Genomic DNA, 14,119 nt, shown 5'->3' on the forward strand with positions numbered 1-14,119 from the left:
TGCAGTTTGAATATACAGCATCACTCATGGCAGTTGCTCTGCCCAGCCTTTCTCAGGGATTTGAGTGAGGTAGATAAATGAAGCAGACATATTAGGAGAATGGTGAGGGTTGATGAGGGGGATGATTTAGGTCCAATCTTGAAGTTATGTCCCACTATTTGGTGTGCTCTAGTCAATCAAACAACATTTGTTTCCTATATGGACAAAAGACTTCATTTTTACACAAATGACCCCTGTGGAATTCAGCCTGAGCAGGCACAAGCAATTAAAACCTCAAGAACCTCAAGAAGGTGGCCCATGCCTATAACCCAGTGTCTCAAGAGGCTGAGGCAGGAGGATCACAAGTTCAAAGCCAGCCTCAGCAGCTTCGTAAGGCCCTAAGCAAATTATGATGACACTGTCTCCAAAATAAAGTATAAAAGGGGCTATAAATGTGATTAAGTGCCTCCAGGTTCAATCTCCAGTATCAAAGAATAACAACAATAACAGAAGAACAACAGCACCAACAAAAGACCTCAAGGACAGGTTACAAGGGGGTTAATCGATTTCCCCTGATGTGTCTTTAAAAGAAGGAATGTCAAGAAACCCTGGTGGCACTTATATCTGTCTCATACACTCCATTAGGAGCTTTCTTACACTTTGGAATGTTAAATTCCTCTTTAATAAATTTCTGCTTTCTTGCTTATCTCAGTGTTCTTGGTGATTATTCTTTGACTCCTTGGAACATGGACCAGATTCCAATTTCTACCAGTAACAGTAGGTACCCAGTCTCCCTGTCCTCTCCACCTGCATGAACCCTTTCCTGCTTGCTGTCCCAGAAAGCCTCTGCCCCAGTACTATCCTTTGCCCCCTTGTCTATGAAGGCATTTTTCTGATGACAACACAGTCCCTACACATGCACCACTGTTCACAGTGTGGTTCTGTTCATCCTCCTTGACTATCCCCCCTGAAAATTTCTCTCACTATCCCAATTTCAATGGTGAGGGAGATGAGGCTAGATAGCTCAAGGAGCTGCCCTGGCCACACCAGTGGTGTCCTTTTTGGTGCAAAGTGAGGATCCTGGGAAATGCTTCCCCCTTATACTCTGGCCCTGAGTCGGAAGAAGGCTCATTTTGGCTGGCCAAATGCTGAGGTGTGAGCCCCATGGGGATGAGGTATTCAGGGACTCCCTGGGTTTGTAGAATGTCCATAATGCTGGGGTGGGGCAACAGGCAGTGCTTTGGGCTCTAGTACACACTCAAGCATCTCAAATGAATACCAACTCTCTTTCCCACTCTTGACAATGTCTCCAGGCTCCCAATGGGTGTCCTATGGAAAGAAACAGCAAGGAGTAAAATGATATAAAATGGATCTTGAGCACAAAGAGAGAGGCTGTTTTGGCAGTGCCCAGGCCAGGAAGGCAAAATAAACACACATATCCATGGTTACTGAAGTCACACAGTTCCTGCTCATGCACAGGCCAATTACCCTCCAAGAACAGGTAGGTAGGTGGCTTTCTTCCTGGACTGACCATGTTAGGTTAGAGGCTGGTGACTCTGTGATGTCCTCAGCCACTAGTAGGAATGTAGGGAGTCAATTATGAGAATCATTTTTGCCCTCCCTACTGTTAACCTGGCTGAGGAAATGCAGGCCTGTCTGGGTGAGCATGTTCACCAGGGCCTGCATTGTCACACACCTTCCTGCAGAGCCCACAGGACTGCCCTATCTGAGAAAGGCCCAAGGCAGCTGAAGATAGTGAAAGTCCTCATGCTGGACATCAAGACAAACCATGAGAAGAGTGGCACAAGGCTTCCTGAGGGCCTCTCACAATACAGTGCAGCTCCAATCTCAGACTTGAATTCCTTCTTCCCAAAATGCTACAGCCCTGAGTGAGAAGTCAAAGCCACTGTAGACACCAGGAGGCTGGGTGTCATAACTGAATGGGACACATGGGACCCAGAAACAGGAAGGAGCAAGTGGCTATTCCAGCACACAGTGGGTGCCCAAGTTTCCCAGAATAAGCTCAAGGGCTTTTCACCCACCCAAGGCTTCTCACATAGAGAAACTATGACCCATCTTATTGGGCCTCACATACAGCACAATCCTCACGGCTCTGTCCACATAATCCTTCCAATCTGGAACCCTCCAAGAATGAGTGCAGATGACCTGGCATGGAGTATAGTCTCTCCCCAGATGCCTGTTCTGCTGGAACATCAGGGAGACGGATGGAAATTACCTATAAAAGCAGTTAGAGAGAGGAGAGATGGGGGGCCATTCCTGGCCTGGAGTCACCTCTTACCCAATTTATGCCCCACTACTCCATGTATGAAAAGTCATCTGTACACAACTCTCTGTACTGAGAAAGAAACATTCGGGGCCATGGTGCCATGTTCTTACTAAATAATGTCCCCTTCATATGTCAACAACAACTGCACACCTACCTCTGGGTCTAAGTTCCCCCATCTGCAGAATGAGATGGTTGCACTGATGCCATGGCCTCTTCCTCTAAAATTCTGATTCTACTCTGAGTCAGGTGAGCTCTGCATGAGACTATTCAGGGAATGAACCAAGTACCAAGAGACCAAGAGGCAGGAGGGTGGGAAGGGTGGAAACCAGAGTGGGCTTTCTGTTAAATGATCCGAAGTGACTGACAACAGAATTAGGACTAAATGTGTATCCTCATCGGACCCTGAATATATGGCAAGACATGAACTCAGATCTAAAACTTTCAGTATGACATGAGGAACAGAAAGCCAGGGAAAATGAGTCTAAGCCCAGATGCTTCACTGTAGTGCTATGACTGGGTGTGGACCCTTGACTTCTCTAGTTGTGTCCACCAATATGAATGGGGATGAGATCTTTTTCCTGAGAGTCCCAAACCAGACACACACCGCCTTCAATGGAGGCCATTTCTCCCACCCATTCCCCCCATGAAACCAGATTTGCCTGGACTCACAAAGGCTTCCTACCCCATGCTGACCTCCAGAACCAGGATATGAAAAAGAAGCTACTGCCTGTGTGCACTGCCATCCCATGAATATACCTCTGGGGACATCAAACTGTGATTACAATAATTAACTTACACTGATCTGGTAGGGTCAGTGTAGGGTCACTGGTAGGGTCTGGACAGAGACTGAGGGAGAGAGAGCAGATCATAGTGCCAAGTTCATGCTACTGGGTGGACTCAGGTCACTGGCCCATGATACATTCCTCCATCTCTGTACTTCACAGGAAGATGCCCAACCATTAGCCTTTGCTGCAATTGCTCTGATTCCATAGTTTCTGGGACATTTATACCCCTATGGCCTGAGAATTTATGTGTCCCAAGAATGTCCACAGACTCTCAGAAGTCACAATGATCTAATACCCACATGACGGCATAAGATGAACCCTTCTCCTCCTCACCAGGATCCAGGGCCAAGATGATGAAAGAGACATCACTGGATGAAGGTGTTTTTCAGACACTTGGATACAGGACAGAGTCAAGTAAACCATGAAAAAAGATTTCTACCAAATCAGACACAGGCAGAGGACTTGAAGAGATTTCTCCAAAGAAGGTGCACAACTTTCCAGGATGCTTATGGAAAATTGCTCAAGATTCCTAATCCCTGCATAAAGGCAAACCAAAATTGCCATGAGGTATCACTTTGTACCCACCAGCATAGCCAGCATTTTAAAAATGAATAAGGGTTGTCAAGGATGTGAAAAACTAGAACACATGTACACTGTTTCCAGGAATGTATAACTTGTACAGCCAATATGGAAAACAGTATGGTAAATCTTCAAAAAATGAAGATTTTACCTAGCAATATCATTACTGACAAGAGAAAACCAAACAGGTATTTGCATAGCACTGTTCATATCAACATTGCTCATAAGAACCAAAAGGTGGAAAACTCCAAATGTTCCTCAACAGATATATGAATAAATACATATTCTGTATTCAAATGAATATCATTGACCCTTAAATTGGAATGACATCTTAGAACATGCAACACAAATGAACCTTGAAAATGGTATTGAGTGAAAGCAGCCAGGCAGAAAACACATTTATATGAAATGCGCAGAACAGGCAAATCCAGAAGTGGAAGGCATGTATATCAAGACATGGAGAAGGCAGATGAATGGTGAGCAACCATGTTGTGGGTAGGATGTCTTTTTGAGGTGATGCAAATAGAATCCTTTGGAACAACATAGATGTAATGTCTGTGAACCACTGAATTTATACACTGTGCAATGGCTAATTTATGCTACATCAATCTCGCCTCCATAACAAAGTAATTATTAAAATTTTGTCCTCTTACAAGCCCAACAATCCAGTGGAGGCCAACCTGGAGTAACAGGTGAGCAGGTATGAAAGTTTGGAGTTCCCAGAATTATGAAGGGCCCCATGAGGAGATTCCAATCCATGTTAGGGAAGGGAAGGAAAGGGAAGGGAAGCAACCACTCCTAGGGCCTGGAGGACACAAGTGAACAGTACTCAGCCACAGAAGTAGGGTGGTGCTGTCCATCACATATATATTCTGCCTCTCCTACAGACACAGGTAAGCTGGGGAAGCAAAGAAGATTGAAGAGTTCCTTGGTCAAGGCTTGAGGACACTGCTGGACGAGTGTCCTGCAAAGGTGCCCTGTAGCTGCCCACTTGTGCTGGGCCACAAGCCAGATTGAACCTGGCATAGCAGCAGTGAATCTTCCAATGTCCCTAGCAAATTGTTGACCTATTTTCACAGCTGAGAAAGTGTCTGGAATGGAGTCTGTTCCTCAGGAATAAGAAGGAAAGGGTGGTGACTAGGACTAGGGGAAACTCCACACCTACACAACACCAACACCTAACTGGTGTCTTTATCTGTTGCACTGAGAAAAATGTTTGAGGAAGAAACACAAACTAGAGAGGAGCTATGGAATGACAGCACCTCTGCCTCCTGACATTACCCTCTCTTATATTGCCCAGTGCCTCATGATGGACAACTCAGGAATCCATTCACTTCACAGCCTCCAGCCTTGAGGGAAAGAGAGGAAGAGTACCTGAGCTTCCCCAGGGCATGCTTTTTGCATGGCTGCCCAATGCCCCTTCTTACCCTAATCTCAAATGACTTGTATGTAACGAGTTCCTTGCTTAGTGTTTCCTTTACTTCTCACCTTCCTCTGCAAACTCTCCACAGGGAAGCCAAGAGGTCCTTCTTCCATCTCGTCAAGAGCATCCTCAGCACTAGGAAATCCCCTAGGCCTCACCAGCACTCCTACATTCCCACTGACCTGATTGTTACTATTATTGTTACATGAAGTCACTCACTCAGAGAAAACACTGCAGAAATGAGAAAGGATGGGGTGGGGGAAGTGAGGGGAAAGCAACAGATGACAATGACACAGACAGCCCATGGTTCTGAAGACTCAGATTTCACATCCAAGGATGGAACTGGGGAGAGCCAGGGCTAAGCCAAGTGCTTTCCCAGAACAGGAGCCCTTGCAGGAAGTGTCTTCCCCACAGTTACTCTCAGAAAGAAAGCAAAGCCAGTGGTTGCAGCTACATTTCAGGAGGGAAGAATGTGGAGAACTCAGCTGCTGCTTCAACTCTATGCCCTTGTATCCTGAGCACTCAATGAATTCTCTCTGTTCCAAGTCGACTGGGAAGGAGGGCTAAGCCTGGACATGGAAAGATATGTACAACAGCACTGAAGCCCAGCCTTCCCATCCCTTCTCAATAGCACATCAGTCCTGTCCAGTGTCCAGATAGATACTGGGTGCAGGGCTACATCCTAGGTGTCCTGGCCACATGGCTGCTCCAATAGCAGCACAGAGACACCTTTCTGCCATGTATGCCTGTTCTTTCCTCAGTATGACTCTGTGGGTTCCCATATCATCAGAAACCCAAATATCGGATAAGCCATCAGTCTGACTCAAGAACTCCACTGACTCAGAAGGGTCCTGGGATCAGGTGTTTTAGGACAATATTACAAACTCCCAGGTCTGTGTCCTAAGTTTGCTTAGTTCCCACCAGTACTGAGTAGTCAGGCTTAGGGTCACTTCCTCTGCTAGAAAACTTCCTCAGCTCCATCACTGGTACCCACCACCAATGGACTAGAGAAGGAGCTTCCTGAAGGCCAGGGGACCACAATGGGGGAGCCCCTCAGTGTTCTCCATGAGTCCAGAGTCTATGGGAGCATTATGGTTTTGATATAAGTTGTTCCCTAAAAAGCTCATGTGTGAAAAAATACAAGAAAGTATGGAGGTGAAAGCATTGGGTTATGAGACCTGTGTCTAATCAGTGCATTAACCCACTGGTAAGGATTAACTCTAGTCAAGGAGGGCATGGCTAGAGGAAGTGTGTAACTAGGGGTGCATCTTTGAGGTTTATATTTTGTTCAAGTTGAGGAGAACTGTCTCTCTCTCTTTCTCTGTTACCTGGTGCCTTGTTCCCAGCTGTTTCCCTCTGCCACATCTTTCCACCATGATATTATGCCTCAACTGGAGCCATGAGCAAGGAAATCTGAAATTGTGATCCCCCAGAAAACTTTCCCCCCTCTACAATTGTTCTTGTCAGGTGTTTCATTATAGGAGTGAAAAAGCTGTCTGAAACAGGGAGCCTCAGCTTCCTCAAGTCTGAAAAGGTAAAATAAGACTGATTTTCACAGGTTTGTCAGGAGAATTAAAATGAGTTAGCAAATAAAGTAGCATGAAGCACAAAACCAGCAAGCTGTGAGCTCTCTATGACATGGCTTCTGATTGTATCTGCCTTTCCAAGTTAAGACAAGACCTAGGAGATTCTCTGACAGGGCTGCAGAGCAAGCAAAGCTGATTTAAACATTGTCCTTTCTGACAGTGGGGGCACAGCCCATTGTGGATGCTGGAGTCTTCCTTGCACTTAACCCATAGAAGATGAGAGAATCAACCCACCAGACATTGCTGTTAGGCCATATGGGTCCTTTCTGAGCACAGTATTCCACTCTGATGGCTCAGCATCAGCCACCCTAAAACCAGGACAGGACTAGGGACCACAATGGCTTTGGTGGCAGTGAAAGATCCCGGCAACAGTGGTCCCTCATTATGAAAATTGAAACTTGACTTACAAACACCCAGTTTAAAGTGCTCCTGAGAGAGCTGCCTTTAAGCTGTCAGCTATACAAGCCACAGCAAAGAGCACTGCATGCCCTCAAGGCTGGTCCTGTGGCCTCAGATGCTGCCCCACATCTCTGAGCTCTGGATCCTTCTATCTCTACTTCCAAGGATTTGGTCAGTGCTCAATAAAATACTGCACATAAAGTGTTAGCACAGGCCTTCACTTACTGCACAGGGTAGATTTTGTCATTGTTATTTTTTTTTTTTTGAGGACAATAAACATCACCAGCACAAGGGTACAGAGTGGGCAGATCAGGAGCACAACTCCAGTTGTGTTGCTTCCTGAGACAGGTAGGACAAGCCCCAGTATCGTGGAAGGCCTGTTTCCCTCAAGGTTAGAGTGGGTATTGGAGGGTGAAATATCAGCACACCTCAGTCTTCCTTCAGGCATCTCTGCCTCATTCCTGCAATAGTGCCAGTGGGCAGGATGGCCTCCCAAAGCTAGTAGGCCCTGGGGCTGCTGGAGAGGGGGGTTACAAAAATTTGAGAGCTGCCTCCAAGTGCAGAACACTAGAAAGGATGGAACTCAATAGTGCCCATCAATACCTCCCAGCCCAAGCAGTAGTACCACATCATGCTGTCACACCAAGCGGTACCTGATGTCCTGACTCTACCTTCCTCAGAGGTGAGGCATTGATTTCCTTTGTGGGTACCAATATGATCTTGATGTAGCTCAGAGCCCGAGGATCCTCTACAAGAAATAGAAGAGATCAGTTCTGGATCATTTGTGACAAGGTCATCAAGGGTTCATTCCAAGAGTAAGAAGGAAGACAAAGACAGTAAGAAACACACACTGTGAGGGATGCATTGGGAAGGATAGTGCAAACTTGGGGAATTTTAATGTGCTTTCTGTGCAAGGATGTGCGGGATCCTGCCAGGCACTTGGAGGGGTTTTGACCACTCAACCTACATTCCTGTGGTGTGAGCATTTTAAGAACTTTGGCTCTCAGCCTGTAGGAACCCTCACAAGTGGGATCTTCATCTGCTCCTACGTTGCAGATTTAAAGAGGATATTTTTATTCAAAATCCTGATTTGAAATCCATGTGTGTTATAGTTGCTTCAATCGCTCTGTTTTTACACTACTTTTTATTTGTACACCATATTTATTGTGCTGATATTTCCATTAGCAATCATCTAGCCAAAGAGAGAGGTAAGTTAACTAACCAGAACTATAGAAATCGTGAAATATTCCTTTGAAAACAAAGGAATATATTAGTTTAAAGAGTTTTTTATGCTAACAGAATAATGTACTTAAGAGAAGCCAACATGCCTTTTCTACTAGGTACAGGATGTAGGGAGATAAATATTTGCCAAATGGAAAAAGCATGCTAGTGAGGAAAGACAAACTTTTTTTTCATCTTCTCAAAAGCCATACAAAGGAGAAAACAAACCAACAGGGAAATTTTAAAAAAATACCTTTGAAATCTCACTTTGTGGTAGTCCCACAGAGAGGTTGAAATTTAACACAGAATATCATTATTTTTAAGCCTTCAATTTTAGAGATGGTTAACTCTTCCAGGTGATTTTTCAGGTCATGGGAAAAGCTGGTAGTAATTTCAACCCTGCCTAAAGAAAACAGAACATTTCCTTTGTGAACAAACACTCATTGACTTGGACAACAGCACTACAATAGCCTATTAGTCTTAGAATAATATGTATCCCTTACAAACTCTGCAAATTTTTTTATTAAGAGTGAGAATTCAATTAAAGATAGTTGACTATATTGTAATCAGATGGCATTCATGGACTTAACTGGAGCATATAAAAATATACTTTGTTAGTTTAAAGAATTTTTTTATGCTAACAGAATAATATAATTTAGCAACCCATTTTAAAAATGGTGTTTGTTATTAATATTGTATGACACACTGGAAAGACTGCCACTTTTTTTGGAGAGAGACTCAACATTTTTATCATTTTTTGTATACAATTTTAATATTTTTGTCAAATTTTTAGTTATTTAATTTGTAAAAAGCCTTTACTTTGTACAGCCTACAGGAAATAGGGTATTGATTTTAAATTTTATGAAGCTAAGCAATTAAGTACAATTGTAATAGAAGTCAATTGATCCATAAAATGAATTAAGTTTCATCCTGCATGCAGAGGCTACCTGTACATACTGTTTCATACTTGCTTTTTTAAATTGCTTTCACGAAGCAGATATTCAACCTTGATGAGTGCTACATCTCATAGACTATTGGAAAAGATGCAAATTGTGTGTTTGAGTCGGAACCTCTTCTGGGAAACTCCTCTGAAAATTCAGCTTAAAATTGCTATGGAAACACAGACACATCCAATTGTATGGCACTTTTATCAGGGGTTTTTAATACAAATAATATTGTACTTAGTGAGCACATGCACCTATATGCACATAGGAAAAATGTGGAAATTTTACTGTAATGAAAGTGAATTCTCTAAAGCTCAGTTGAAAACTAAGTGAAACTTCCAGTGGAAATGCACTTCAATTGCCATTTCCCATTTAAAATGAACAGCAGTACAAATGGCACATAAGCCTAAATACTGAGAACTTGCCCACATGATCTGAAATGAACTCTTGGATCATAATAGTTCACCTAAGGACAAATCTCAAGGTGCACATTGATAATTAAAGTAGATTCTCAATTTAAGATGCCTGCAGGTACTATAACAGTACTGCTCCTTCAAGTTGTTCTCAGAAAGTACATATAAATTACTTTTGATTCCTTCATCTAACATTTTGATAGGAATAATTTTAACAGTCTGGCATAATTTTAGTGAGAAAGGAGGGTCAGGACACTGAAATATGGAATCAACAGTTTATTAATGGCACCAATACTCAGAGGGATTATTTCTAAAGCCTAACCCCTGAGCATACCACAGCTTTTACTTCTATATATAAGTTACTCCTCAGAAAGAGAAGGGATAGAAAAAATACAATAGAAATGAAGGCTGGAAACTTACTGAATTTGATATAAAGCAGAGTCACCTTGTTTCTATGCTTCCCCTTTGTAAAAGTGGGTGGGGGATAGATGGGTAAATTGGGGGGGTTGTGTGTGTGTGTGTGTGTGTGTGTGTGTGTGTGTGTGTGGTGATGGGCAAAGGTGTGCCACATGCAGTTGAGGGGAGAAATAAAGAATGTACATGCACTGATGCTATTTTCAATGCTTTATTCACTTAAATCATTCAATTCAATTTCACTCTATAGGATATTTTTTCTTTCAGTATTTTAGTTGTGCTTGGACACAATACCTTCATTGTATTTTACTTTTATGTGATGCTGAGGATTGCACCCAGTGCCTCAAACATGCTAGGTGAGCCCTCTACCACTGAGCCACAAAACTTGCCCATCTATAGGTTCTTAATCAAGAAAATAACAATCTTTAATTCTGGGCACTATAATAGACATAATCAATTCCAAGTCGATTCTAAGCACTGCAATCATACTTAATCATGACAGACTTATTACAGACATTCCCTCTGCTTGATAAGCTCAAGTGTCAGATCTAGAGTCTCAAGTCTTGGGTTTTAATTCCAGCAGATTCACACTCACTCATACTCCAGTGATCAGGTCAGGAATCTGTGGAGGCTTCATAATGGGTGGAACAGATGAGTGGTTGAGGAGATGGTCATAAGGAGAAATAGCTGTTCTCATCATGGTCAAGATGTGGCTGTAGAGTTGGAGAATGGTGAGGATGATACAGAAGATTAGGTAGATAATGGAAAGAGTTGGGATGTCAGTCCACATGTCCTCATCAGGCTCTCCAGCATAGGGGCACCAGTGTGGGTTGGTTGAATGTCTCTTATTTGCTACATCATTTATACTAAATTTGGGGGTTTCTGCTTGCCCTTTCAATCCGTATCACATATGACTGGGTTTCTTAATGACGTCTTTAATTCTTGGGTCAGGGCATCTGGTCTGGTGGTTTCTGCCCTGATCTCTCACCTGTGATTCTTATCAGGGCAAAGGAAAATGACAGTGACTTTACTCTGAGTTTTATCAGGGTTGTGGAAAGTGACTTATTTAAGAACACCATGCTTGATGACAATATAAGAAGGCTCTATAAACTTGTCTGGTAGGGACTCCAATTGTATTTTAACATAGTTTTAAAATGGAGTTGTTTAGGCTAAGACCATCCTCACAATGTGTGTGTAGACATGTTCCCAAAATTTCTCTTCAAGTTTAACTTACACTGATTTTACAAACAAAAATACTAGAAACATACAAAAATGTCCCTTGAGGGTTTATTTCAATTTTTATACTGAGTTTTGAAAGGTTGTAATAATAATGTATCTTTTTTTTGTCTAAACCCTTTAGATGAAGATACTGAAATAAAATTCGAAAGCTTAAATCTTCTGAAATGGAAATGAGGACAACTACCCCATTCACAATATCCTCAAAAAAAATAAAATAAAATAATTGGGAATCAACCTAACAAAAGAGGTGAAAGATTTATACAATGAAAACTACAGAACCCTAAAGAGAGAAATAGAAGAAGATCTTAGAAGAAGGGAAAATATACCTTGTTCATGGATAGGCAGAACTAACATCATCAAAATGGCAATATTACCAAAAGTTCTCTATAGTTTTAATGCAATGCCAATCAAAATCCCAATGGCATTTCTTATAGAAATAGATAAAGCAATCAGGAAATTCATATGGAAAAATAAAATACCCATAATACCAAAAGCAATTCTAAACAAAAAGAGTGAATCAGGCAGTATAGCTATACCAGACTTCAAACTATACTACAGAGCAATAGTAACAAAAACAGCATGGTACTGGTACCAAAACAGGTGGGTGGACCAATGGTACAGAATAGAGGACACAGAGACCAATCCACAAAATTAAAACTATCTTGTATTTGACAAAGGGGCTAAAAGCATGCAATGGAGGAAGGATACCATCTTCAACAAATGGTGCTGGGAAAACTGGAAATCCATATGCAACAAAATGAAACTGAATCCCTTTCTCTCGCCATGCACAAAAGTTAACTCAAAATGGATCAAGGAGCTTGATATCAAAACAGAGACTCTGAATCTGATAGAAGAAAAAGTTGGCTCCAATTTACCTACTGTGGGGTCGGGCTCCAAATTCCTTAATAGGACACCCATAGCAGAAGAGTTAAAACCAAGAATCAACAAATGGGACTTACTCAAACTAAAAAGTTTTTTCTCAGCAGGAGAAACAATAAGAGAGGTAAATAGGGAGCCTACATCCTGGGAACAAATTTTTACTCCTCACACTTCAGACAGAGCCCTAATATCCAGAGTATACAAAGAACTCAAGAAATTAAATAATAATAAAACAAATAACCCAATCAATAAATGGGCCAAGGACCTGAACAGACACTTCTCAGAGGAGGACATACAAACAATCAACAAGTACATGAAAAAATGCTCACCATCTCTAGCAGTCAGAGAAATGCAAATCAAAACCACCCTAAGATTCCATCTCACTCCAGTAAGATTGGCAGCTATTATGAAGTCAAACAACAAGTGCTGGCGAGGATGTGGGGAAAAGGGTACACTTGCACATTGCTGGTGGGACTGCAAATTGGGGCGGCCAATTTGGAAAGCAGTATAGAGATTCCTTGGAAAGCTGGGAAGGGAGCCACTATTTGACCCAGCTATTCCCCTTCTTTGACTATTCCCTACGGACCTTAAAAGAGCATACTATAGGGATACTGCTACATGGATGTTCATAGCAGCACAATTCACAATAGCTAGACTGAGGAACCAACCTAGATGCCCTTCAATAGATGAATGTATAAAAAAAAATGTGGCATTTATACACAATGGAGTATTACTCAGCACTAAAAAATGACAAAATCATGGCATTTGCAGTGAAATGGATGGCACTAGAGCAGATTATACTAAGTGAAGCTAGCCAATCCCTAAAAATATGTCAAATTTCTTCTTTGATATAAGGAGAGCAACCAAGAACAGAGCAGGGAGGAAGAGCATAAGAAGAAGATTAACATTAAACAGGGACGAGAGGTGGGAGGGAAAGGGAGAGAGAAGGGAAATTGCATGGAAATGGAAGGAGACCCCCATCGTTATACAAAATTACATATAAGGGGAAGTAAGGGGAAAGGGGAAAAAAACAAGGGAGAGAAATGAACTACAGTAGATGGGGTAGAGAGAGAAGATGGGAGGGGAGGGGAGGGGAGGGGAGATAGTAGAGGATAGGAAAGGCAGCAGAATACAACAGACACTAGTATGGCAGTATGTAAAAATGTGGATGTATAAACCGATGTGATTCTGTAATCTGTATACGGGGTAAAAATGGGAGTTCATAACCCACTTGAATCAAATGTATGAAATATGATATGTCAAGAGCTATGTAACGGTTTGAACAACTAATAATTAATAATAATAATAATAAAATAAAGTTAGCATAATTAAATAAGCATAAGAGAAATTTCAGTTCTATGCTGAATTGAACAAGGCAAGAACATATTGTATGGAAGAGTTGAAATTTCAAAAAGAAGAGATCCTGAAAATAAAGAAGAGATCCGGAGAAATAAAATTTCATAGCTAATAAGAATTTTCAAACAGTATGAAATTGATGGAACTCAGAACCTTACAAGGAAGGAGGGGATGTCTATGTTCCAGGAGAAAAGAGTATTGAATTGACTGAGATCTTTTCTGACAGGGTGAGCAAGTGGAGTTGGAAGTAAGCATCTAGAAGGCCAGGAGAGTAGAGGACATGCTGGCTGGAGGGTGGAGCAGAGGTGTGGTGCTCACTTTTCTTCTTGTCCTTCCCCAAATGACAGGATCCCTTTGTGATGAGAGGGCACAGCTCTGTGACATAGGCCTGGGCCCTACTTTACATTGCTGAAGATGTGTTTCAGGACTCATTTGTCCAAGTGACACAGTGCAATTGAGATGATGGAGAATCCTCTCTTTCCTCTAAATAGCATTAACACCACATGGGTGTTAACCTGGGCAATGGATATGATCCTTGCCTTTGTGGGTGGACTAGGGATCTATCTCCTTTTATTTCCCCACCTCCAGGGTAATCCATCCTTCCCACCACCAAGG

The sequence above is a fragment of the Marmota marmota genome, unplaced genomic scaffold, assembly GCF_001458135.2.
Source record: "Marmota marmota marmota unplaced genomic scaffold, marMar, whole genome shotgun sequence".
Taxonomy (NCBI): domain Eukaryota; kingdom Metazoa; phylum Chordata; class Mammalia; order Rodentia; family Sciuridae; genus Marmota; species Marmota marmota.